The sequence below is a fragment of the Erythrolamprus reginae genome, chromosome 1 (genome assembly GCF_031021105.1).
Source record: "Erythrolamprus reginae isolate rEryReg1 chromosome 1, rEryReg1.hap1, whole genome shotgun sequence".
Lineage (NCBI taxonomy): Eukaryota > Metazoa > Chordata > Lepidosauria > Squamata > Dipsadidae > Erythrolamprus > Erythrolamprus reginae.
Genome location: NC_091950.1, coordinates 76165577 through 76191646, shown reverse-complemented (window position 1 = coordinate 76191646; position 26070 = coordinate 76165577).

The following is a 26070-nucleotide window of genomic DNA, read 5'->3' as shown; positions in this document are numbered from 1 at the left end:
ACCTCCAACATTTTGGGCTTGTTCCTTTATACATTTTGGCTAATGTTGCCGGTGGAAGGTGCCACCTATAATACATTTTGTATATGTTTTCCTTATAAGCTGTAGATTTTGTTAATTTATAGTTCTTGGTCCAAATTGATTCCCACTTATCTAAATTTATGCTATAACCAAAATTTTTGCCCCAACTATGTATACTATTTTTAACGATGTGTTCCTCCATTTTATAGTGTAGCATATATTTATATATTTTGGAAATCATTTTTTTTTCTTGGCCTAAAATTATCTTATCTAATTCTATCTCTTTTATTTGTATTTCCTTCTTTTTCCCTTCTTGATATTTTGATTTAATTACGTTATACGCCCACCAGTCGATTTTGATTCCAATTTCTTCTAATTGTTCCCTAGTTTTTAATTCCCCATTTTTTTCTAATGTTTGATAATAATTTAACATTTTGTTTAGTTCTCTTGAGTTTGGATATACCGTCGCCTCTAAGCTCGAGTACCATTTGGGAGTTTGGTGATAGTACATTTTTTTTATTTTTTTCCAAGTTGTGTATAACGAGTTTCTTATTATATGTTGTTTGAAATAACTATGTGTTTGTTCTTTATTTTCCCACAGGATAGCATGCCACCCTATTCTCATATCGTGTCCTTCCAGTATTAGAAGTCTTTTATTTTCCAATTTAAACCAATCTTTCAACCAATCCATAATTGCTGCATTATAATATAATTCGAAATCTGGTAGTGCAAATCCTCCTTGTTTGATATTATCTTGCAGATATTGTATTCTAATTCTAGGTTTTTTTCCGGCCCAGACGAATTTTGTAATCATTCTATTTAATTTTTGAAAAAAGTCTTTTCTTAATATAATTGGAATCGTCCTAAATAGATATAGAATCTTGGGTAAGATGGACATTTTTATTGTTGAGATTCTACCTATGAGCGAAATAGGCAATTTGTTCCATTTTTCTAATTTCTTTTTTATTTCTTTTATTAAAACCGTGTAATTATCCTCCTTTATTGTGATCGCTTTTGCTGTTAATTTTATTCCCAAATACTTAACTGTTTTTACTATTTGTAGGCCTAATCTGTCTTCTAATATTTTCTTCTCTGTATTTGTTAAATTTTTTGTCAGTATTTTGGTTTTTTGTTTATTAATTTTAAGTCCTGCTACTTTTCCGAATTCAGTAATCTCCTTTAATAAAACTTCCCCTGATTCAATTGGATCTTCTATATTGAATACTAGATCATCGGCAAATGCCTGAATTTTGTATTCTTGTCCTTTCAAATTTAATCCTTTAACATTTTTATTTAACCTTATCTGATTTAATAAGGTTTCTATGGCCAAAATAAATATTAATGGGGAAAGGGGGCATCCTTGCCATACTCCCTTTTCTATTTTTATATTTTGCGTTAATTGGTCGTTTATTATAACTTTTGCCGATTGTGTAGAGTATATCGTCTTGATTGCTTTTATAAATTTTTCTTTAAATTTCATTTTGGTCAGTTGTTTAATGAAGAAGTTCCAATTCAAATTATCGAATGCTTTTTCCGCATCTAAAAATATTAATGCCAAATTCTTTCCTGGGTTTACCTCATAGTATTCTAAAATATTTATAATGTTTCTCAAATTATTTTTTATATTTCTGTTTGGTAAAAAGCCGTTCTGGTCCGGATGTATGATTTCGTTAATTATCCCTTTAAACCTTTCTGCTAATATTGTTGTAAAGATTTTGTAATCTGAGTTTAGTAATGCAATTGGTCTGTATTGTTTTATTAAATACTTTATATCCTTTTCATTACATAGAAAAAAAATACAAAAGACATATATACAAAAAACCTTTTTATAAAAAAAGATCTGTATGACATTAAAGAAATTGAATATGAATAAAAGAAGGCGGATAAGAAAGAATTAAATGATTTAAAGAACAGTGACAACCTACAAGAGAAAATGGTATACGCTGAGGACACAACATGCTTCACCAGAAAATAATTTAAAATCAAAAATCATTCAAAACTTACCTCCTGAAGGGAATACAAGTACAAATATTATAAAATATGCTAAGTGAATAGTTATTGTTATTAATGTACTTAAATAAGCAATTAGATCTTTTTTTAAAGAATATTTTTGTTTGTTTGTTTGTCATGTTTGTTTGTTCGTTTATTTGTTACGTGTTGATTTAGCCTTGTATTAATATAAAACATATATTGTATGTAAATGTGTATATATTTGTAATAATTTAAAAAAAGTTATTTCAATTTATATTAAAAATATGCTGTTAATTTCAAACTTACCTTTTTTTAGTAAAATGGATTTATTTCATAAAATTAGTTCTCTGGCTACAATGTGGTTGATTTTCAAAAGGATATTCCAAATATTTCTAGCCAAATATGTATAACAAGTGACAATAATGGCACACAGCAAGGCCGAGGGGGGGTGGCCCTTTTGTGGCAAAAATAAACCAATAAGAACCATTTTTTTAAGTTCATTTATATTTTTCTTATGTTTCTTATGTTCAGGATTGTTCAATTTAGTATATCAAACCTTTTTGGGGGAAATTCCTTAGGGATTTGTAGCCTTAAAAAATATAAATTGACACGAAATTCAGAAACGATGGGGGGAGGGGCTTTTTGATCAAAATAGAAATATAAGTCTCAATTTTTCCAGTTCAATTTTCATATCATTATGTTCATAAATGTTCAAACTAGTTTTCCAGTTGAAAAAGTTTTCTAAAAGACCAAATTCAAGTACCTAAAAAAAATCATTTTGGTCCGGGTCTATATGACCCGAACAGACTAAACGTGACTTTTTTTTTGCCCAGAAAAAATTTTTTTCCCCCACCCCCACAAATATTTTTTTGATGATCAGCATTGTTAAATTGAGTAAATGAATGCCTAATATTTTAAAGAATATTTCGGATTTGGAGCATAAAAAAATAAAAAGTGAAAATGTTTGCAAGCAGCCGGGGGGGTGGTGGCCTTATTTCTGATGTTAAAAAACCAGTAAGAATCATTTTTTTCAGTTCCTTTATATTTTTCTTATATTCAGAAATGTTCAAGCTACCAATCCCACACCAACTTCAGTAAAATAGAATGCATTTTGCAAGCAAAACTATCCATAACTTGAAAAACATTTCACAAAAATGGGGGGGGCACATTTATGTGCAAAATAAACCAATAAGGATTAATTTTTTTCAGTTCAATTTTCATTCCATTGTGTGCAGAAATGTTCAGACTACTTTCCAAGTGAAAAAAGCTTTCAAAAAGACCAAACATAAGCACTGCAAATGAAGAGTTTTCGGTCTGGGTCAGGGTGACCCGGGAACAGAAGGTTTGTAACTTTTTTTGCCCAGCAAAAACTAAGCCCCCCACCCCCCCAAAAAAAATTATCATAGAGAGAACCCCTGAAATGATGAACAGTCATGAAATTTCAAGTTTCAGATATGCAGGGAAAATTTTTTACAGGGACTCAAACTTGGCTTCAGGTCACATACGACCCGAACAGAACAGCAGGGTAGGCACCAAATATCTGCTGGGGCCATGTAGCTGGAGCTGAGTTTCTGTCTCCCTTAAGATTTCTATTTCTCTTTTAGGGGAAATATATTCTGCCTTTTTAATGTTTCTCAAAATATTTCATTTTCTAGGAAAGGGGTGGGTGCTAACTTTGTACAAAGAAAATTAACTAGATTTAGAGATTGTTTGGGGTTTTTTTCTAATCTGATCAATTCTAGCTGATACCATTCATCATCCACAGAACCATGAAGACATGAGCAGTGAGATATTCAAGAGTAAAAGAGTTTTACCATTTGCTCCATAGTTTTATCACCCAATCTATCTGCTCGAGTGATGTGACAGTTTCTGCAACTTGATTTACTTCTGACTTTTACCACTATGGATCGCTGTTCCCAATACAGAAAAGCTGGTCAACAGTGTGCGTTGCTTGATAAATGGGGGCAGATATTAACCTAATCTGGCTCATGGAAGTCATGGCAATCAGAAGCTTCTGAACTGTTCCTAAAAAAACCCCCATAGTTGTTTTGCTACGCATGTTGAAGTCTCTACAATCTTGAAGTTTAAGAGTCCACACCAAGAGTTGATATTGACCGCTAGTGGGGATGTTTTTGAGAAGCTTTGGAAGGAAGATACTGAGAAAATTAGAGGTGGTGGTGGTGGTGGTAGAGGAGGAGGAGGAGGAAACAGCTGATTAAAAATTGATAGCAAATAAGATAATATAAAACTTTTATTTCTTAGCTTTTTAGAAAAAATATGGGGCAATTATGATAATGATGATGACAATGATAAAGGAGCCAATATACTGTTCTAGCCAGTAGAGGTTAAGCAGATCAATCTAAATTCTTCTGTACTGATGTTGTCTATCATCACTTACTAGTCTGTTCCGTCCAATTTTCTGCAGATTATCATTTCAAAACAGAAATAAAATGTCTATATTTTTCATGTTCAATATATGGTACCTGTCTTGGTTTCATTTTAAAAGTAAGTTCTATCATAAATATAATTTTATCTAAAACTTGCCCTAAGAAATACTGGTTTAAAAGCAACTATCTCCAATATGCATGTTCATATGCAATAGCACTTAGACTTATATACCATTTCACAGTGTTTTACAGCCCTCTATAATTGCTTCCAACAATCTGGGTCCTCTATAATTGCTTCCAACAATCTGGGTCCTCATTTTCCCAAGCTCAGAAGAATGGAAGGCTGACTTCACTTTGAATCAGTGAGAATCGAACTGCCAAATTGCAGGCAGCCAGAAGTCAGCAGAAGTAGCCTGCAGTACTGCATTCTAACCACTGTGGCACCACAGCTCTCGTTTCCATGCTTTATGGGAACTCTACACACAATTAGGACCCTTAATTAATAAACAGACCACCAGATTTGAAAGTAGGCAATAAAAAGAGGATGTATTTTAGAATTTTAGAATGAAGAATCTGTTATAATATATAAAATTTGCTGCAATAATTTGTTCATCCATCAGTCTTTACAATTTGTCATCACTAATATTGTTATCATTTTATGAAACATTTTCTTATTCCCTTTGTGATATTCCACCCACCACCAACATCACTTTTAACCATCTTCAGTATTCTCAATTTCTTCAGAGTCAGACAACTAATTCTTGGGTCCATTACTTCATTGGAGATATAGTATTTTTAAAATCCATATAAATCCTGGATTTATCATTTTCCATGCTATCTTAATCCAGTGACAAACAAAATTACATATTTTTTCAGTAAGGTTAGAGAAAAATCTCTGCCAAGATCCATTCTGAGTACTGAAACTTCAAAAAGTCTTTAAAAGTAATTTATTATATATTGTATCTTGCAGCCTATATGTTTCTTGTAATGTCATCTGATATGACAAGATCAGTATTAATGTCCCTAAGAGTTTTCTTTACTTCTGATATTAAATCACCTTTGGCTGCATTCTATGTTTTCTTAACAATATACTTTGTTTGCTTGTTTGCTTGTTTGTTTGTTTGCTTGTTTGTTTGTTTGTTTGTTCGTTCGTTCATTTGTTCATTCATTCATTGGATTTATATGCTGCCCCTCTCCGAAGACTTGGGGCAGCTTACAATTTATACAAAAAATAATAGAAATACTCTAAATCCAATTTTAAGGTTAAAACTAGCTAATCTAAAACTTGAATTACTTAAAAATCAATCACTCCCATTCAAACATTCAAATATACATTACCTTCATCAGCCAGGGGACTAACATCTATTGTCCTCAGGCCTGTCGGCATAAATGGGTCTTCAAATTCTTGTGGAAGGCAAGGAGGGTGGGAACGGTATGAATCTCTGGGGGGAGCTGGTTCCCGAGGGCCAGAGCCCCTACAAAGAAGGCTCATCCCCTAGGCCCTGCCAGGTGACATTTGTCTAGTTGACGGGGCCTGGAGAAGGCCGACTCTGTGGGACCTGACTGGTTGCTGGGGTTAATATGGCAGAAGGTGGTCCCTTTGCTAATTATTCCAGGTCATATCCAGCCAATCTTTCATTAAATCTCCAGGTATTCCCAAAATTGCTTTTTAGGAAAGGTAACTGGACTTTCTTGGTTTCCTGTCTTCGAAAATGTTTTGCTTCCAATCCACGAAGCTTCTTCAGTTCTAACAACTGGTGGAGAATGAATCCATAGACATTTGAGAATCTCCATAAACATTTCTACAGTCATTTATTATTTGGTTTGACATTGAACAATTCATTGGGGATGAGGGAAGGACAAAACAAATAGGCATTGTTTTAAGCTTCAAAATCATAAAGATTATAATTTTGCATTATTCGTCAACACTGCCAATATTTATTGAATGAAGGTTTTCATTCCTTATACTTTTTTAAATGATGAATTTTTTTTGCCATTCTGTTCAATAGTACAGTATAAACAGATGGCATGTCAAATGAAGTTGGTATCTTATCTGCAATATATAATTGGATCAGAAGATAATTTTTATGATGCACTTTATGCCTTGCATCTTCAGGCCAGTCCTATTCTGACTCAACATAAATGCATGTGAAATCAAAATGCTTTTGCACCTCTGTTTATTCTTCTGCTTTTATTTAATGCTACGGTGGTACCTCTACTTAAGAACTTAATTCGTTCCGTGACCAGGTTCTTAAGAGGAAAGGTTCTTAAGTAGAAGCAATCTTTCCCATATGAATCAATGTAAAAGCAAATAAGGCATGCAAACCCATTAGGAAAGAAAGAAAAGCTTGTAATTTGGGTGGAAGGAGAAGGAGGAAGAAGAGGAGGAGGACAGTCGCTGCCAAAGGAAGACGGTGAGTGTTCTGCCTGACTGGCTCAGGCAATGCGTAACAGTCCAAGGAAAAGAAATCAAACACACACGTGCTCTGCTAATCAGCAAGCTTGTATTAAATAAACAAAAAAGGGTTACTCAAAACAGTTCTTAGTGTCTGAAAACAATGATAGTGCAAGGCTTACTTCAGCTGCATACAAAAACACAGGAGAAAACAACCAAAGACAACCTGGAATGAGCAAAGACGTTTCAGGAGTCCTTTTGAATCTTTGGAGCAAACAGCAAGTCCCAGAGTTTTCACCTCCCACTTGTCTGAAAAAGCTGGGTTGAAAACTCCAACGGCATGGAACAGAAACTTCAGATCAGGAACCAGAAAATAACACAGATAAACAGCCACAGTTTTCCTTGGCCTTTGTTCCCTTTTATCCCTTTAGCCCTCATTAAGGGAACTACACCCAGTCCTCAGTATAAGAACCACACACAGCCCAGGTGCTCCTATAATGACTTGCAATACTCCTTAAAGCGATCCCTTCTTTGCATAGCTCTTCAGCTACACAGATCAATATATTGATCTGCAGAAGAACCCAGGGACAAAAGACTGTGTGAGGGACTGCATGCCAAATCCCCTGGGCTGTCTGCTGAATCCTGCATCCCAGTGGCCTCATCCTCCTGGCTGGCTGTCACGTCTTCCTGGCTGTCTGCCACATCTTCCTGGCTGTCAACCAGGCTTTCGCATTCACTTTGTGCCACGTCTCTCCCATCTGTGGAAGCAACGGCTGGCCCAGGCCCAAACACAACAGTGAGGTGAGTGGAATAAAAAAAATTCCAAAACTTTAAGGCTTAAAAAAAGGGGGGGACTCTGAGACAGCAAGGAGGAGCACACGCCTCCCGTACATCCGGTGAGGCTGCCTCCCATACACTGTGCCAGAGAGAGAAATGGCAGGAAATTGGCCGGGCCTTCGTGCCACTCTCAAATTTCCTGGGAAAATTTCAGGGCTCAGGTTCTTAAGTAGAAAATGGTTCTTAAGAAGAGGCAAAAAAATCTTGAACACCCGGTTCTTATCTAGAAAAGTTCTTAAGTAGAGGCGTTCTTAAGTAGAGGTACCATTGAATTTTGTTTTCTTCTTATATTGTGCCCCTTCTTTCATTACTGTTGCTTAATCTGATTGTTGGTAAAATGAACAATATTGTTATTAAATGTGCTATGAGCAAAAACATCACAAAAATCTTTTTGTTTAGAGACATAGACAGTGAAGGGCTGCCAAAATTTTTACTACCACACTATGGGTGTGGCTTATGCAAAACTCCCTGAATTTTCTTTCAACATCTTTCAGTGCAAATTGGGTGCTCTGTGATGGAGCTCCATTTTTACTACCCCACTGCCTTTCCCCCTGTCCGGGCAGTAGCCCACCCCTGGACATACCTCCTTCACTCTATCCCATTGTCTGTTTTTTTCTCTCTACACACAGAGTCACACACACAGAGGCAGCACTGAACAGTACTGCCTCAGTTTCTAACACTGAAATAATTCTGGGGCATGTTAATGTGAACAAACCCTCTATAAAACACAAACACAGAGACACCATAAATCTTTTTTGAAAATAAGTGTCACATGAAGTAATTTAGATAATATGCATCTGCAACATTTAAAAATGCTTATGAAATCTTGTTGAACAATGGTAATACTAACAACAACTTGGCTTTCAGCAAAAGCAGTGTTCACTTTGACAGGAATACAAGGTGGCCAAATAAACATTTTATCATTTGATATTTCTGCCATATGGCAAGGCCCTGACAACTTGTGAATAGGCAAGGTGCCATTCCAACAGATGGAGATGCCAAATATGTTTTGTCAAGCCAAATATATTTTGTCTACATGGGCAACAGATGTGTGTATTTATTGACAGCATCATTCCCAACCTGTGAAAGCTGAAACAGCTGTCCATCTTTATTCTTGGGTTGAAAGAATACTGTGCAACCAACAATATACCTATAAACCGGATTTTTTTTCCTTTAAAAATGTGATATTTCTCCAATTTGTCTATAATCCAGTGATACACAATAAACGGATGTGTCAAGCTCAGAAATAATTTTTGACTTAATGTAAAATTAGTGTGTAAGCTTTATACAATTGTATTTTAAAAACAGAAAACAATGCAAGTTACAATATCCAGATTAGAAAAAACAAATACCCAAGAGAAAACAAAGTATAACTATCATAAAATACATCCCTGCAAAATGGTCAAAAGTTCAGTATTGGGTCACACTGGCACTAATGGTTTAATAATGAAATGTTTTGCATGTATGCATTCCATTAGAGTGTTCAAAATACTTGGGGGGAAAAGTTCCACTAATCCTCCGAACAGTGATGAAAATAAATAATTACTATTGTGCCCTTAAGGCAGAGGGAGGTTGAAAGAGAGATAATGGCTTAGCTAGCACCATCCAACAAAATTTCTTGATCTGCAACACTAGCATTACAGCAACCCAAGCACTGGGAAAGTTTGACTGCTCTAGTTTATGACTTTAATTATTATGCCTCAAACCCCATCAAGCCAATGGCCTGAAAACAAGTCTGCATGAAAAGTTTTTTGATGATGCTTTTAAGGTTTCTCTCCTCATCAGAATCATTTCTCTGTTGTACAAGGTTTTTTTGACCAACCCTAAATAATTGTACTCATGATGGCTTATAGGATTAAATATATTTTCAATTCTTGAATTTACAGCAGAAGTATGTAAAGCCACCAGTGGCTCTTGTTAAGCAACAATGCAAGCTTGTTTTCCATATACAGTACTGCAGCATTTATAAAATTCTGATAATGATGTATGAGACTTCTAGCATTATTGAGTAGTCCCCAGGCTTAGTACATATAGGCATAAGACAATGGCATTGCCTTGGTTACAGTTGCCATGGTAAAGAGGCTTCAATCCATCTCTTTAAAAAGAGAGGTGAAGGAGTAGGACTGTTCAAGAGATAGAAAGACAGAAGTCATTCCCCATTTCAAGCTGAATGAAATGACAATTGGGTTAGTTCAACTGAGAGCATTGACTCAGGGGTACAAAAAATTAGTTGTCTCTCCTTGCCATCTCCTCCAAGATAATTGCTTCATTCTGTCTAACGTAGGCCAGAATTGACTAGGGCAGTGTTTCTCAATCTTAGCAACTTTGAGATGTGTGGACTTTCACTGTCTTCATGTTTCCAACATCCTAACAAAGCATAGGCTTAAAGGTGGGTAGGTGAAAAGAATAGAATGGCTGTGCCTGGTGGCTGGAATCTTTAAGAAAACTGATGGAGGGGGCACAATCATTTTGACACATAAGGTGCTGAATGGCACATGTGTTGATGAAGAAATAATAATAACTGATTGGCTTTGAGATGAAGAACAAAGTAGGATCATTGGAACAGCTTGCCTCCAGAAGTTGAAAAGGCTCCAACATTGGAATTTTTTAAAGATTAGATTAGATTAGATTTATTGGATTTATATGCCGCCCCTCTCCGTAGACTCGGGGTGGCTCACAACAATGGTAAAAAACAATACATAGTAATATTGATACCCAGCTGTACATCTCCACCCCATGTCCAGTCAATGAAGCCAGTGCCTGGAGGCTGTTGGGGCCTGGATGGGGGTCAACAGACTCAAACTCAACCTGGATAAGACAAAGTGGTTGTGGGTTTTGCCTCCCAAGGACAACTCCATCTGTCCTTCCATTACCTTGGGGAGGGGAAGTATTGACCCCCTCAGAGAGGGTCCGCAACTTGGGCATCCTCCTCGATCCACAGCTGGTGCAGCAGTTGCGGCCCTATCTGGATCGGGACTCAATGCTCACAGTCACTCATGCCCTCATCACCTCAAGGCTCGACTACTGTAATGCTCTCTACATGGGGCTACCTTTGAAGAATGTTCGGAAACTTCAGATCGTGCAGAATGCAGCTGCGAGAGCAATCATGGGCTTCTCTAAGTATGCCCATGTTACTCCAACACTCCGCAGTCTGCACTGGTTGCCAGTTTCCGGTCACAATTCAAAGTGTTGGTTATGACCTATAAAGCCCTACATGGCATCGGACCAGAATATCCCCGGGACCGCCTTCTGCCGCACGAATCCCAGCGACCGGTTATGTTGGATATCCATCTGTCTGAAGTAGTGTAGGACAGGGATAGGCAAAGTTGGCTCTTCTGTGACTCGTCGACTTCAATTCCCAGAATTCCTGAGCCAATCATGCTAGTTTTCGGAGAGGGGCGGCATATAAATCCAATAAATCTAATCTAATCTAAGTTCACATGTCATAGAAGAGCCAGCTTTGCCTACCCTCCGGTGTAGGGTTTCCTGCTTAAGCAGGAGGTTGGACTAGAAGCCCTCCAAGGTCCCTTCCAACTCTGTTGTTGTTATTGTAATTGTTATAGAAAATTTAGAGGTGAAAGAATCCTCCCAGTAGAAAACTCAGAAGCTGTCTATTCAGAGGAATCCCTCAAAAATCCTTTTTAATCGGCAGCAGAGACATGCAAAACAATCTAGCTTTTTACCATTGTCTAGTGGCCATCTGGGTTTGTTTGTTTGTTTGCCTGCCAGATCAACCTTATTTGCATGTAAAATAGTATGTTTCTTTTGCCAGACCAGATTGTAACCCTGGAATAGCATCTCCTTATAGGTTCAACTTGCCCTGACATGATTGAGATTCATGAAAGCTACTAAAAGGGGACTATTGCAACAGGCCTTTCAGATGGAAATGAGAGAAAGTCCTAATGTGTGTTTATGGTGATTATTGTCCTCAGCATATAGTTTATTATCAGTATCAGGGATGTTAAACTCATGGCTAGTGGGCCAGATGCATCATGCACTGGCCATGCCTTCCCCATTTTAGCAAATGGGGGGAAAGTCATGATACATCATATGATGACAACATGATGATGCAGGTTTGATATCTCTGATCTATATTGTTTATTATTGTTCAATGTTGCTATTTTAACCTTGTTTTATACATGATAGGAAGATACAATACTCAGACTCAGTCAATTGTTGGATTGATACATACAGGTGGATCGATGGACAGACAAACAAACAGGAGATTTGTTGTGGCATGGATAGGCATATATTCTTAAGGTTCCATCTCTAAAAATGTGTCTTAGCTTTGAAATGGGAAGATGTATAAAAATGCAATACTAGATACATATAAGATTCAGTATATTCAAAATAGGGCTTTGCACACTTCAAGAATTATTCAGAAGCCAGCAGAGTTCCTTTCTTCTATTCATTAAAGCTGGAGCCTGGGAAAAGAATTAAAAGATTTGGCTGATTTAAGTGTCACTTCAATGAACTGGTACTTTAAGGAATCTCAAAGTCATATGCTAGTTGAAGATGCATTCAAACAGCAATACAAATTATTTTTCAGTAAAAAAAAGTCCACACATGTGGTGTGGGTGGGTGTACAGTATGTCACAGAAGTGAGTACACCCCTTCACTTTTTGTAAATATTTAAGTATATCTTTTCATGTGACAACACTGAAGAAATGACACTTGGGTACAATGTAAAGTAGTGAGTATACAGTCCCCTCAAAATAATGCAACACACTGCCATTAATGTGTAAACTGCTGGCAACAAAAATGGATACACCCTAAGTGATAGTCAAAATGGGACCCAAAGTGTCAATATTTTGTGTGGCCACCATTATTTTCCAGTACTGCCTTAGCCCTCTTGGGCATAGAGTTCACAGGAGCTTCAGAGGTTAATGTTGGAGTCCTCTTCTACTTCTCCATGATGACGTCGTGGAGCTGATAGATGTTAGAGATCTTGCACACCTACACCTTCCATTTCAGAATGACCCACAGATGCTCAATAGGGTTTAAATCTTAAATATTTACAAAATGTGATGGGAATACTCACTTTTGGGAGATACTGTATATATTTAAAAAGTTAGATATTACACTAATTGTGGCAGAGAGTTCCATAAGTCAGACTTTTAATAGGGGAAAAAAGAATTCACCTCTCTCTCCTCCTTATGGACATAGAGTTAATGTCCCCAAATCCCTTCAGCACATCTTTCTTTGCATTGCAAATCGTAGACTGTAGGGTGCTGTAGGCTATTCCAGCCACAGACCTTGGTGTGATAAAACATATTTTTCCCTGGCATAATTTACAAGACAAAAGGATTAATCTTATCCCTAGTATAAAGTGACATGTCTGCTGATGCTAGTGGAAAGATCTTCATGTCAGAAACTACAAACTGCTGTAAAGGGAATATTTTTTATGGTGACTGGATAAGAGACAGATCTCTGGAGTCTATATCACTGGCACTCCACAGCAGGTATTAGACTCATCTGAAATGTATAAAATATTGGTACAAACATAAGGCACATATCCAAGATTTCCACTATCTTAGACATTCAAGCTACTGTAAGCTCTCCCAAGGTAATTTAGCATGGACGTAATGTATCCTTCTGTTAATGTATCCTTCTGTTAACCTGGGGTAATAGCGCTCCCATTTTTATGAGTGGTTAATGGAACGTTTTGGATATATTCTGGCCAATTTGCTAAATGATGGTGTGTGGAGATTTATCTTCTGGTAATGATGGAAAGAAAACACTGTATAAATAAGATACAAGGTGAAGAAACATTTAGCAGAGGATAATAGGACAAGATTGCTTGGAGAGTGACAGGATGACATTTTGAAAAACAAGAATCAAAGTAAATATATGGAGATTGAGGTTTTGTTTTATTTACGGCATTATCAATGATAAAATTGCCTTTCGGTGGCGTTCCATGTGGAGGTAGGGAATAGTGAATTTCAATGCAAGCTATTTGGCTGATTTGAATTATTGTTTGCATTTAACTTAGTCCAGCTCTTAAATCTTCACCATCACGACATGTGACTCTTCATCCCACAGGAGTGCCTCCTAGCTATTCAACTAATTAGCCAAGGTCATTTAAATACATTTTGCATGAAGCACCTTAAGCTCAGTGTGCCATTTGGCATATTTATCAAATGACTAATCAATATGCTATACCACAGTTTCTACAGGGCCTTGAGCTACAAGTAGAAAGCCACATGAATTCCAATCCATGCAAGCAGTCTCCTGCATAAAATGGAATTAAAGTGTGTGTGTGTTGTGTTAATCCTTCCTCGCGATACAAAGGCAAGAAGAAGGGAGGGGGAGTAAATGCTGACGTGTAGCAATCTCTATTTTAACTCAACCTTAACTGTGTGTGCTCGCTCCCTTCCAACCCTACCTTGAACAAACAACAGGTATTAGGCTTGCTTCGATTTCACTTCCTTCCTTCCAACATATTACCTCCACTCTATTGGTAAAGTAATTTATTCCATCCTCTGTGGAGATCCGGGATCTCATTTGCCAGCATATTTATCTTTTCTGCCACTGCACTGTCATTCATCTGCAATCTCCACAGAATACTGGACTTCTGCAGAATTTCAATTAGGATTGATGCAACTAAATCCAGGCCGAAAAATTGACACTGACAGGGTGACCCCAAGAGAATTTAATATGCTGAGGGAGGGAGGGAGGGAGGGAGGGAAGGAAGGAAGGAAGGAAGGAAGGAAGGAAGGACAATAACATTGGAATAGTGAATGTCTGGACAGCTTTATCCCTTTTATGCAGGACTCCTATTTATAATGAGAAGCTACACCGAGAGTGGGAGAGAGGGAGGGAAGAGGGAAGGGAGGGAGGGAGGGTGGAAGGAAGGAAGGAAGGAAGGAAAGACAATGGCAATGACAAAATAAAACAAAAGTCTTCAATATGCTGGTTTTACCTGATTTACAATCAATCTTTTTGTAAATGCTATCCTAGGTATAATACACATACAGATATGCAAGACACACACACATACATACACACTTTCTTTGAGGTCTAGTCAACGTAAACCCCAACAGTCTGTAATAAACAGAAGACTGATTTGCACTGAGGTTGAGGTGCCTTAAGCTTTCCTTTCTGTATCTGTATACAATTTAAAATCAATACAGTGTAGGGTAATAGAGATAAAATTGCTGCACTTCTGGCCTCTTGATTTGACAGACTTCCAGCAATTTTTGTCATAATCAATGACAGACTTCATTTGCTCATCAGTTAAGCGGCCTAATAAAATCTCCTAAGTAAACTCCAGTTTATTTGAATGGCATGCTGTTTTAAGGAGCACTAATTTCAAACACAAAGACAAATATTGCTTTTCTTCCCATTTACTGGTTAATTTCCTTATTTTCTTTTCCAGGTGAGCATTAATTCACTTACAAATGCCATCTAAGAGCTTTTCCTTCTATTTTCAGATATTTAGAAATGGACTGCAAACCATACTATATTGTTTATTGTTATGTGTTGTTGGCCCCTTTGCTTGCATTTTTTAAAATAAAAATTGGGGGGGGGGTATGCCAGGGATTACACAGAGTTGTTTAGGATTAAGTAGTGTAAAGTTGTGTATGTATGTGTATGTGTGTGTGCTAGATGCCTTGACTACTGATTATTGTCTGGATTAGTTCCTACAGTTTTATTGGCAGGATTTTCAGAAGAGTCTTGCTATTGCCTTGTTCCTAGGGCTGAGAGATAGTAACTGGTCCAAGAAAGCTGGAAAGCTGACAGTCCAAGTTCAAGACCTGAATGCCATGCGGAGTGAGCTCCCATCCTCATCCCAGCTCCTGCCAACCTAGCAGTTTGCAAACATGCAAATGCAAGTAGATAAATAGGTACCACTTTTGGGGAAAAGTACAGCACTCCATGTGGTCATGCCTTTGAACAGTGCTAAGTCGATGGTCTTGTAACAGAGATGAACAGCATCCCCTATAGTTGGCAATGTCTAGTGAAATAAAATCCACGGGGACTCCTTTACCTTTAACTTTTATACTAGTTCTTCCAAGTGACCTGAGATATGCAGATGTTAGAGGTATCATCACAGAATGTAGCCTGTTTCACACTTTGAGGCTATTCTGAGATGCTTATGTTGATAGACCCTATCTTTAATCACACCTACCTGTATTTGTAGCCTTTCAATTGCAGCATGTCACTCAAGGAATGCCTTCAAAAACAATCACAATTAACTATCATGGTTGCATTACAGATTTATTGTATTACCGAATTATTGTAGCTTTAAAAATAAGACACACTTAGTACAGAAAATCACTCAATAAAAACTGAAATAATACATTGAGTAGAGGAAGTGGAATGGCTTACTGATGCTTCACTGTCAGGATAAACATAGTTGCTATTTCATATATACAATGCTGCAATGAAAAATAAGAACCAAACCAATGTATTTCTTTTTATGGAATCAGCTGAGGCATTAGTCAATACGGCTGGAATATTTTGTAAAACTAAATACATTTAAAGATGATTCGTGAGTTTTAAATATAGAGCAGGTACTTACAAGATGGTATTTATGGAATTCTACTTTCCAGTACCACGATTCAGTTTAAAAGAGAGCCTGCCAGTAAAGCACTTGCCCTTTGTATAAAACGCTTATGCATAGATATCACTTCCCTAGGTTATAAAAAATTGCTGAAGTGTTTTTTTGCTGGGGGGGGGGCTACCAGGGTCTACTGGTGAGTATCTCAGGGATATCCTTACTGAGGGCAAAAGAACTGGAAATGAGAATGGATAATTTAAGCACACCACGAGAACATGGCTACAGAAATGTTAGTTCATTATCGTTACTGTTCAGAACTGCATTAGACCTTCAAATCATTTAAAAGGCCTGTTTCTATATGAAATTCATTATAACTAACACATCAGAAACAGGAAGTATAATATTCACCACTTTCTCTGTTTTCTTGAGAATGGGGAAATTATGGGAGACCAACCTTAATTGATATTCAGAAATGTAGCAAGTAACCAAAGAAACCTCTATTCCTTTAATTTTTTCCCTTTAAATCTAGCATTTTTTCAGCCTTACATGACCTGACTCCATCACACAACTTTGGTTTTTTTTATTATTGGAAAATTGCCTACCACAGAAATAGAAAACCCTGGAAACCAATGGTGGAAGCCGAAGGCCTATAATTATTTCTGTAAATTGTTTCCTTGCATTGAGATTCCTCAGTATGAATTACAAGATTAACCTGATTCAGAATTGATTGTGTGGCAAGAGTGTGCGAGAAGCTTTAGAATTATAAATATGGCATCTCTGTTACCTAGCTGGCTTAAAGTCTAAAAAGTATGCAATAGAGCAAGGTAAGCAATTGTAAAACAGTAATTTAAAATGGGAAGCATTTGATTACCACAGAGAGTTTAGAAAGGTGAAACCAAGGTGATTCAAGAAAAATCTGGGTGAGTCATTATCAAATGTTTTTAAGTTGCCTAAAATATTATAATTTTAAACTTAGATTACTTTAAAATATCTGATCAGCAGGATACATGCATTACACAGGGCTTTGAGAAATTGAAAATTTCCACTTTGTGATACGATTGTAAAAAAGAGGGTGAGGTAGAACACATAATTAGAGGATTACTACACCGCACTTGCATTCAGCACCTATAGTGAAATAAGATCCTTCCTGGCCCTAATTCACAGGAATTGTTAGTACTGCTGCTATAAAGTACAGAAATGGCTTATTACAAAGTTAACAGTGTGATGTTTAATAATTGCATAGTTACCCAATTTGAGATTTTAGTAACAGGAATTTTCTCTATGATTACTGTATGGTTTATACAATTGCATAGCCTATACCTCTGTGTTAACCTAAAAGGACAGAGCCACGGGGGGGGGGGGGGTGTTTTCTAGTGAAATGTTCATAAGGCTCAAATATATTGATGGTTAAGTATGAGTTAAAACAGGGGTCTGAAAACTTGGCAACATTAAGACTTGTAGACTTCAACTCCCAGAATTCCCCAACCAAAATGGCTGGCTGAGGAATTTTGGGAGGAACAGTAGTTGTCTGTTGATTCATTAAACTGCATTGCAAAGTGAGATGTTTGACAAATGGGTAGTATATAAATTTAACACATAAATAATGTGACTGTCAAAGAGCTTTAAGATTTCTTCTTCAAATTTTCACCTAATACAATATCCCATGGGTGCTGAAAGTGTGTGTCCGCGTGCTATTGTGCATGTGTGAACGCGCACACACATAATTCAATGCCTGGGAAGGATGAAAACCGCCTCTCCCTCTCCCTGGAAGCCAGAAATGGCCCATTTCCCAAATTCTAGTGGGCCCTATAGGCCCATTTTTGCTCTCCCCAGGCTCTAGAGGCTTCCCTGGATTCTGGAAAGGAAAAAAATGCCCTCCCCCATTCCCCTGGAGGCCTTCTGTAAGCCAAAAATGTCCTCTAATAGCCTCTGTGTGAGTCAAAAATCAACTGGCTGGCATGCACATGCACGTTAGAGCTGAGCTAGGGCAATGGCTTGTGTGCCAGCAGATATGGCTCCGTGTGCCACCTGTGGCACCCGTGCAATAGGTTGGCCATCCCTGCCCTACACCATTTCCAACAAATGGCAGTCCAATCTCTTCTTGAAAGTCTCAAGTGTTGAAGCTTGCACAACTTCCAAAGGCAAGCTGTTCCACAAGTTGATCGTTCTCACTGTCAGAAAGTTCCCCTTATTTCCAGGTTGAATCTCTCCTTGATCAGTTTCAATCCATCATTCCAGAAGGGAGTTTTTCCCAGTTCGGACTGGTTCTATAGAACTGGTAGTAACTTGGCAACCTGGGTAACTAGAACTGGCAGCAACCCAGGCCTGCCACACTCTGTAAAATGTAAAAATAAATAATGTGTGCAATTGGGAAAACCACAGGGAGGGTGGATGCATTGTTTCCACCCAGGAGATTCCTAGAGAGGCCCCATGGAGGCTTCTCCCTGCCTTTTCTGGTTACAGTTTCAGAGGCTTGGGTTTGTAAGTGGAAAATGGTTCTTGAGAAGGGGCAAAAAAAATCTTGAACACCCGGTTCTTATCTAGCAAAGTTTGTAAGTAGAGGCATTCTTAGGTAGAGGTCCCACTGTATTATGCATACACAGAAGCTTTTTTAAAGTATTGGGCATTTATGCACACCAGCACGTCGTGTCCATGACCAAACTGGCAATGGGAGATTCCAGAACCCACCCCTGTATTATTCTTTGTCTGGCCTTCAGGTGCTTTGAAAAATAGCTTGACTCTTTCTCTTTGTGGCAGTCCCACAAATATTGGAACTCTGCTATCATGTCCCTCCTGGCATCTCCCCTGGTATCTTCACTAGACTATTCATGCCCGATTCCTATAATTCATATGTTTCAGTTTCCAGCCCCCTAATCATCCTGATTGCTCTCCTCTGGACTTTTTCCTCAACATCTTTATTATAACTGGATGCAATACTCTAGGATGCAATACTCTAACTAAGGCTTTACAGAGTGGTATTAGTACTTCACTAGATACAGGCATGGGTTCTAACTCACCTCACTGCTGGTTTCACTTCCTCCCACACCGCATAGGCATGCCTTGTGGGTGTGCATGCAGTTTGCGCACATGTGCATGTGCATTGCTGAAAATTTTTAAAAATCATTTAAAAAACACCCCTGAAAACAAGATAGTGACTGCATGCCCAGTTCCGGAAACTCAGCTTCTACACATGCTCAGAAGAAGAAAAAAATATAAAAAATACCAAAAAGAAGAAGCCGAAAACAAGATGGCAACTACTTGCACAGTGCCAAAAACTCAGTTCCTGCACATGCTCAGAAGATTTTTTTTCTAATTGAAAAAAATATTATTATTATTATTTAAAAATGGTGCTGCCCACATACCGGCACTGACTGAACCAGTTCCATGACATCATTGTGACATCACCACCGTGTCATTACCAATTCAGGCAAACCAGTTTGAACCAGGAGGAATCCACCTCTGACTAAATCTAGATTGTATTTTTCTGTTAATGCAATTTAGGATTGCATTGACCTTTTTGGCTGCCACTGCACACTACTGGCTCGTATTTAGCTGTTTCTCCACTAGGATCCAAGATCCCTCTCACAGTCACTGCTATTAAGTCTGGTTTCACCCAGACTTTCATTCAATGTATATGTATACTTTTGGCTTTTCTTACCTAAGAATAGGACTTTACTTTTCTCTACAGTGAATTTCATGCTGTTAGATAGGGCCAAGTGTTCAAGTCTGTCAAAATCCATCTAGATCTTGAGCCTATCTTTTAGAGTATTAGCTATGCCTGCCAGCTTAGTATCATCTGCAAATTTAGTAAGTTCCCATTCTATTCCCTCATCTAAGTCATTTATGAAGATATTGAAGAGTATGGGGCCTAAAACGGAACCTTGTGGTGCACCACTGCTTACTTCTCTCCATGTAGACTCCATTAAGGATTACTTGTTAAGTTGGATTCATCAGCCAATCTGGGTTTGGTGGTCCCCCCCCCCTTCTTTTCTGAAGATGGGAACCACATCAACTCTTTTTCAGTCCTCTGGTAGTTCCCCAGTGTTCCAGGATTCTGAAAGATGTAATGCAATGGTTCTGTAATGACATCTGCCGGTTCCTTTAGAACTCTGAGATGTAATCCTTCTGGTCCTGATTAATATATTGCTAAATGTTGATTGTTTATAGAAATAGTGTTACTAGATGTTGTGGTTGGCTCTGGTCCAGCTTCTGCCCCAAGGAATGTGGAGGTGGATGCAGGGGAAACATCAACATGACATAGGCCTGTTTTATTGCCGACAGAGGCAGGTAATGCAGTTTTCTCAGACGAAGAAGAAGTTGGGGGTGACTTGGAAGAGGGGGGCTTGGCACACAGCCCAGGAAGCCAATCTTCATTATCTTTGGTTAATTCAGATGCGGAAGTCTTGGACCCATGCAGGCGCAGAGTTATGCGTAGAAGAGACCAATTGAGGACATATTACAGCAGATAAGAGAGGCCACCTGTGTTTGGGTGGGGCTCTAGCAATTGGCCATTGTGGAAGATTATCTGATCGCAGTTCTTCAGGACCGTGTTTTGCTGTTTTATGGACTTTGTTGATTTTTCACGCCTTTGAAACCAAAGCAGAGCAAAGTGTGTGTGTCTCACTTTGTTGGAAGAAGGAATGCTGTGATGTTTCTTCACAGCTGCTAGCTAAGTACTTAAGGACTGATTAAGGGAATTGTACAGCCTACAAGGTTGTTTTGGAGCCGAGTACTCTTTGCAATACAAAAAGGATGCTTTGTTTCTTTTGAATTTTGTGATAAAGAACATTGTTTTGAATTTTCAAACATGTGTGTGTCTGAAATTTGTACCCTTGAATTTTTGGGAGAGCCCGGCAGAACATTAGATATGAAGAATATTGGGAGATTATCAAAGACCTTTTATTACCTAATTGGACACTACTACAGAATTTGAAATGTAATTTTATTATATAGCCAGTTTGGTTGAATGGTTAAAGGCACTAGGCTAGAAACTGGGAGACTTTAAGTTCTAGTTCCAGTTTAGGCATGCAAGTTGGCTGGTGACTTTGGGTTAGACAGTCTCTCCCAGCAATCCTACTTCACAGGTCTGTTATTGTGGAGAAAATGGGAGAAAGAAGGAACATTATATATGCATGTTGCTTTAAGCTATCTATAAAAATAAGAAAGATGAGATACAAATACAAAAAATAATAAATTATATAATATTCACAAGTGAACTTTAAAATAATCATATTTAAAGTAGGATATTGGGAAGTACAAGCGATTTCTATCAATATGGTACACTGGTTATCACTTGGCCCTTGGGGTTCAGAAATTGTTAATCTAATTCCAGATTTGATAATTGTCTATAATTGTACTTCTTTTTCCTTCCCAATCTAGGCTTGTTTCTATATACAGAAACAGGCTATGATCTATCCCACTTTAACTTTCTCTTGGCTTGAATACGCCTTGCAAAATTTTTAATACGGAAATCACTACAATGTAATAAAAACAAAGAGGAAGGGGGAAAACCTACCACGATTAAAGTACAAAATGAAAAGATACAGCCCTGAGCAAGTGTTACAATCTTATCATCTGTAACGAATTCAAATTGTTTTGCCCTAGATTAAGAACCCAGAGCACTGAGGCTGACGATGCTGGGTTTAAGTAAGCAAAAATGTCACAGACCTTTCTAATACTGAATCCACTTTTGTTATAATGGCTAAAACACTGCATAATTTTGCAACAAACACATAGATACAGAGATCGACCGATACACTCTTCCAGAAGATTTGGAAAAGAAAATATTGTAATGAATAGGTCCTGAGGATTTCAAAGATGACAGAAACATATTGTATGGGGCTTAAAGTTTGACAGGAAATGTGTTTTTCTCGTTTGACTGATTGGATCACTTCCATACAGATGAAATACATGCTGAATTATTTAAAGATAATTACACTGCTGTGCTGTTGCTAAAATATTAAGACAAAGTTGTCCCAAAGGAAGAATTGTGACAGGCTTCACACATCAGGTAACGAATAGCTAAAGGGTAATGGAGAAAAGAGCTACCATATAAGACCTTGCAATGAAGGAGCAAAAAATGTGTCAGAAATTCAGATTTTATTTTATTTTTTAATTTCCCGAACTGGAATAAAGTCATATTAACTTCGGTAAAGGAGAATTATATTTGACCCTATAAATTCCAACTAAGATTGAATTGAAAGGTTAGCCCTATAAAAGTGTAATAGGAAGGTATAAGTCAGGCATCGTTATACAGGCAAATTATGTAAAAGCTGGCAAATAAGGTAATAAAAAATATTTGATAATAAGTACTCCGCATAGCCACCAGGATTATTTTAATAGGCAATCAACATGAACTAGCATTAACCTGTATGAGGATATGTTATATTTTAATTACATTGTAGATATTTTATGCTTTTTGCAAAGCATCCAGATTTTTAGAAAAAGAAAAACGAAAAGCATGCCATCTTTTAGGATCCTAGTATATTTCTAAATGTTGCATCTGATACCAAGGGTATCTTAAAGATTCCTTTTTTGAATCAGAATCAACCCAGACCATTTTATCATCGTGGGAGAAGCTCTTGATAACTCCATTTTGTGGCACTGATGTTGGGGAATGGGCTTTTCCTTGCATATTAGGTGAGTAGGGTTGTAAAAGGAGAGCCATGTCCTTCAGAAAAGCAGTAAAAATTGAGTTGTTCCAGAGGGCCTTAGGTGTAATGTCATCCTGTGTGTAATTATGGGGATTTGTTAGGATGATTAATGAAACAATCAGAAGAGATCATTTTGAATTTTTGCTATTTGGTGGATGTGGGGTTTTGTAACATTTATGTGAAAGTTTCATAATTTATATTGACTGTGGATATTTCATGATTATATCTTGAAAGTTTTATAAGTAAGACCTCCATGGGCTCAAATGGGATGGCTGATATACAAAAGGGAGGGAGGGGGGAGAAGGAAGGAAGGAAGGAAGGAAGGAAGGAAGGAAGGAAGGAAGGAAGGAAGGAAGGAAGGAAGGAAGGACAAAAACCTAGGACTAGCAAATGTCTGGACTGCTTTATCTTAATACAGGATTTTTATTTAAAATGGGATGTGAGGATGATGTATGAGGAGATGGGAATAATGGAGTTAAGTACTTATTTTAGTTTAACTTCAGATTTATTCTGGTATGGTGTGATTGCACTTTTTTCTCCAAACAAATATTCCTTTCAACCTAATTACCTGAGATTTGGTCCTGTCTTCTAGCACAGTGTAGTATGGCCTGATGAAATGTGACATTCTTGTCGGTTTTTATTAGAAGTGAGTTAGAGGAGACAAATATCATGCAAGTCTGAATGCTTAGTACTCATCACTGACACCCTTCTTTATTCGCAATATATAACCATAAATAAATACCAAGAGAATGGGGAGGGGGGGACCCACCTATCAGCAACATGCAAAAGAAATGCACACTTTTGTAGGAATAACATTATTGTGAAGGTTTTAGAATAGAATGGAATGGAATTCCTTTTAGTGGCCAAGTGTGATTGGACACACAAGGAATTTGTCTTTGGTCCATATGCTCTCAGTGTACATTAAAAAAAGATATATTTGTCAAGAATCATTAGGTACAACACTTAATGATTGTCATAGGATACAAATAAGCAATCAGGAAACATCAATATTAATATAAATTGTAAGGATATAAACAAGTTATAGTCATACAGTCATAAGTGGGAATAAATGAGTGATAGGAATGATGATCTGTTTCACATTCCCTCCCCAATAGTATAGGGTCAAGCTTAAAACATGTCCAACTTTTATAAGACCCTACTTGGGCCATGAAAGTGTGTAATATTTCTGACTTAGTTGTCAGGATCGCCACCCCCACCCCCCACCCCCCCAAAAAAAATCTTCACAATAATTATCCTCGATGGTAGCATTCTCCATGATAAGCAATAGCCACAACTTTACTGAGGCTGTAGGGAAGAAAGCCTTTCTCTAATTGGTCTGAAGCTGCCATAGTCCTCTGCTGTCTCTGCTTGAGTGTTGCTGTGTTAGGATGTTATATCTTTCCAGACACATGGTTGGTGGGGAAAGCTGGCAGAGCATGGTAGCAGAGCAATTTGTTAAAGAAAGAAATTCCCTTGAAAAGCCACTACTGTTGTTGCTGTGACAACTATTTCAAAAAAGCCTCCAAGCCAAATTGTTAATACTTTTTCCTGTATCAAATGTATTTTATCACCCCCTCCCTGTCATTTCTATTGCTTTTGTTTGATCCTTTGCTTGGGGGGGGGGGAGAGCTAAACTTGAAATTTGGCTCAGCTAGTGAAAGTAATACATACCCAGTATAATTATTTCTTCTCATGAAATGTCTAGTGGGTTTTTATTTGACTTGTTGACAATGGCTTGGCCTAATGGCATAACTGGACACCACATAATTTGCAGTGCAAAATGTAAGTGGTTTGAATTAAGAAACATTTAGGACCATGGTCATAGAGAGCATAAAGAATATTATTTTAATGATTCTCTTGAAAATTATTGGTATGTATTCTTGTTCAAGAAAAGCATAATTTACAGAGCAGGAAACTGGATTTAAATCAGTGATTAAAACTAGTCTTTTGCTTGGTAATGAATCAACATTTTACCTGCTTTAATTTAAGTCAATCAACCCTATGATTTAATCAGTTTTCCCTTAGCCATTAGTGTATCAGCAATATCTATCACTCTTCCCAACCATGAGACGTGTATGAATAGTTAGGAAAACCTTTTCAAATACAGTAAAAAGTAAATATATGTCAGGTCTACATTTGGGAACTCGGTTAGGATGAGCTATCATTCATAAGATCAGCCCTACCTGAATGCTAATTTAGACATAAATCAGAATGCAGAAGGTAGAGGCTGAGGTAGACAGTATTACTAGAGGATTTTTATGTTAAATAATCCTAAAACAACTCCTACTTGCAATCCAAAATTCCATCATAATAATTAACAATAATATTTTGATAAGCATTCAAAATGAGTTATAGCATATAAATCAACAGAAATCAACAGAAGTCAGAAAATCAAGAATAAATCAAGAAGTCAGACAAAAAGAATAAGATCAACCCATTTATTTGCTTTTTGGGAAAAGTGACAAATCATAATAACCCTTGTCTCATTTTGATCTGATAAAATGACAGTATTGTCCATGATACATCAGCTAAGTCCAGCATCTAGCCTAAGCATGATCAGACCTAGTAACATAGAAACATAGAAGACTGATGGCAGAAAAAGACCTCATGGTCCATCTAGTCTGCCCTTATACTATTTTCTGTATTTTATCTTAGGATGGATATATGTTTACCCCAGGCATGTTTAAATTCAGTTACTGTGGCTTTACCAACCACGTCTGCTGGAAGTTTGTTCCAAGCATCTACCACTCTTTCAGTAAAATAATATTTTCTAATGTTGCTTTTGATCTTTTCCCCCAACTAACCTCAGATTGTGTCCCCTTGTTCTTGTGTTCACCTTCCTATTAAAAACACTTCCCTCCTGGACCTTATTTAATCCTTTAACATATTTAAATGTTTCGATCATGTCCCCCCTTTTCCTTCTGTCCTCCAGGCTATACAGATAGAGTTCATTAAGTCTTTCCTGATATGTTTTATGCTGATAAGTAAGTTCTTGGATGAAAGACAATCTGAGAAATTCAGGGTTGTAAATTAAGGAAGGGATTGTGTGTATACTGTATATTTGGAAGAAAGCAGCATCAAACTGTTTTTGTATTATACCAGGTCATCTAGGGCCCTGAGTCTAAAATAGGAGACTGGAAACTAAAACATATAAAGAATGGTTACTAGAATTGGGTATATATCTTATAGTGAAAAGAACTAGGGGTGACATGATAACAGTGTTCCAATACCTTAGGGGTTGCCACAAAGAAGAGGGAGTTAGGCTATTCTCCAAAGCACCTGAGGACAGGAGAAGAAGCAATGGAT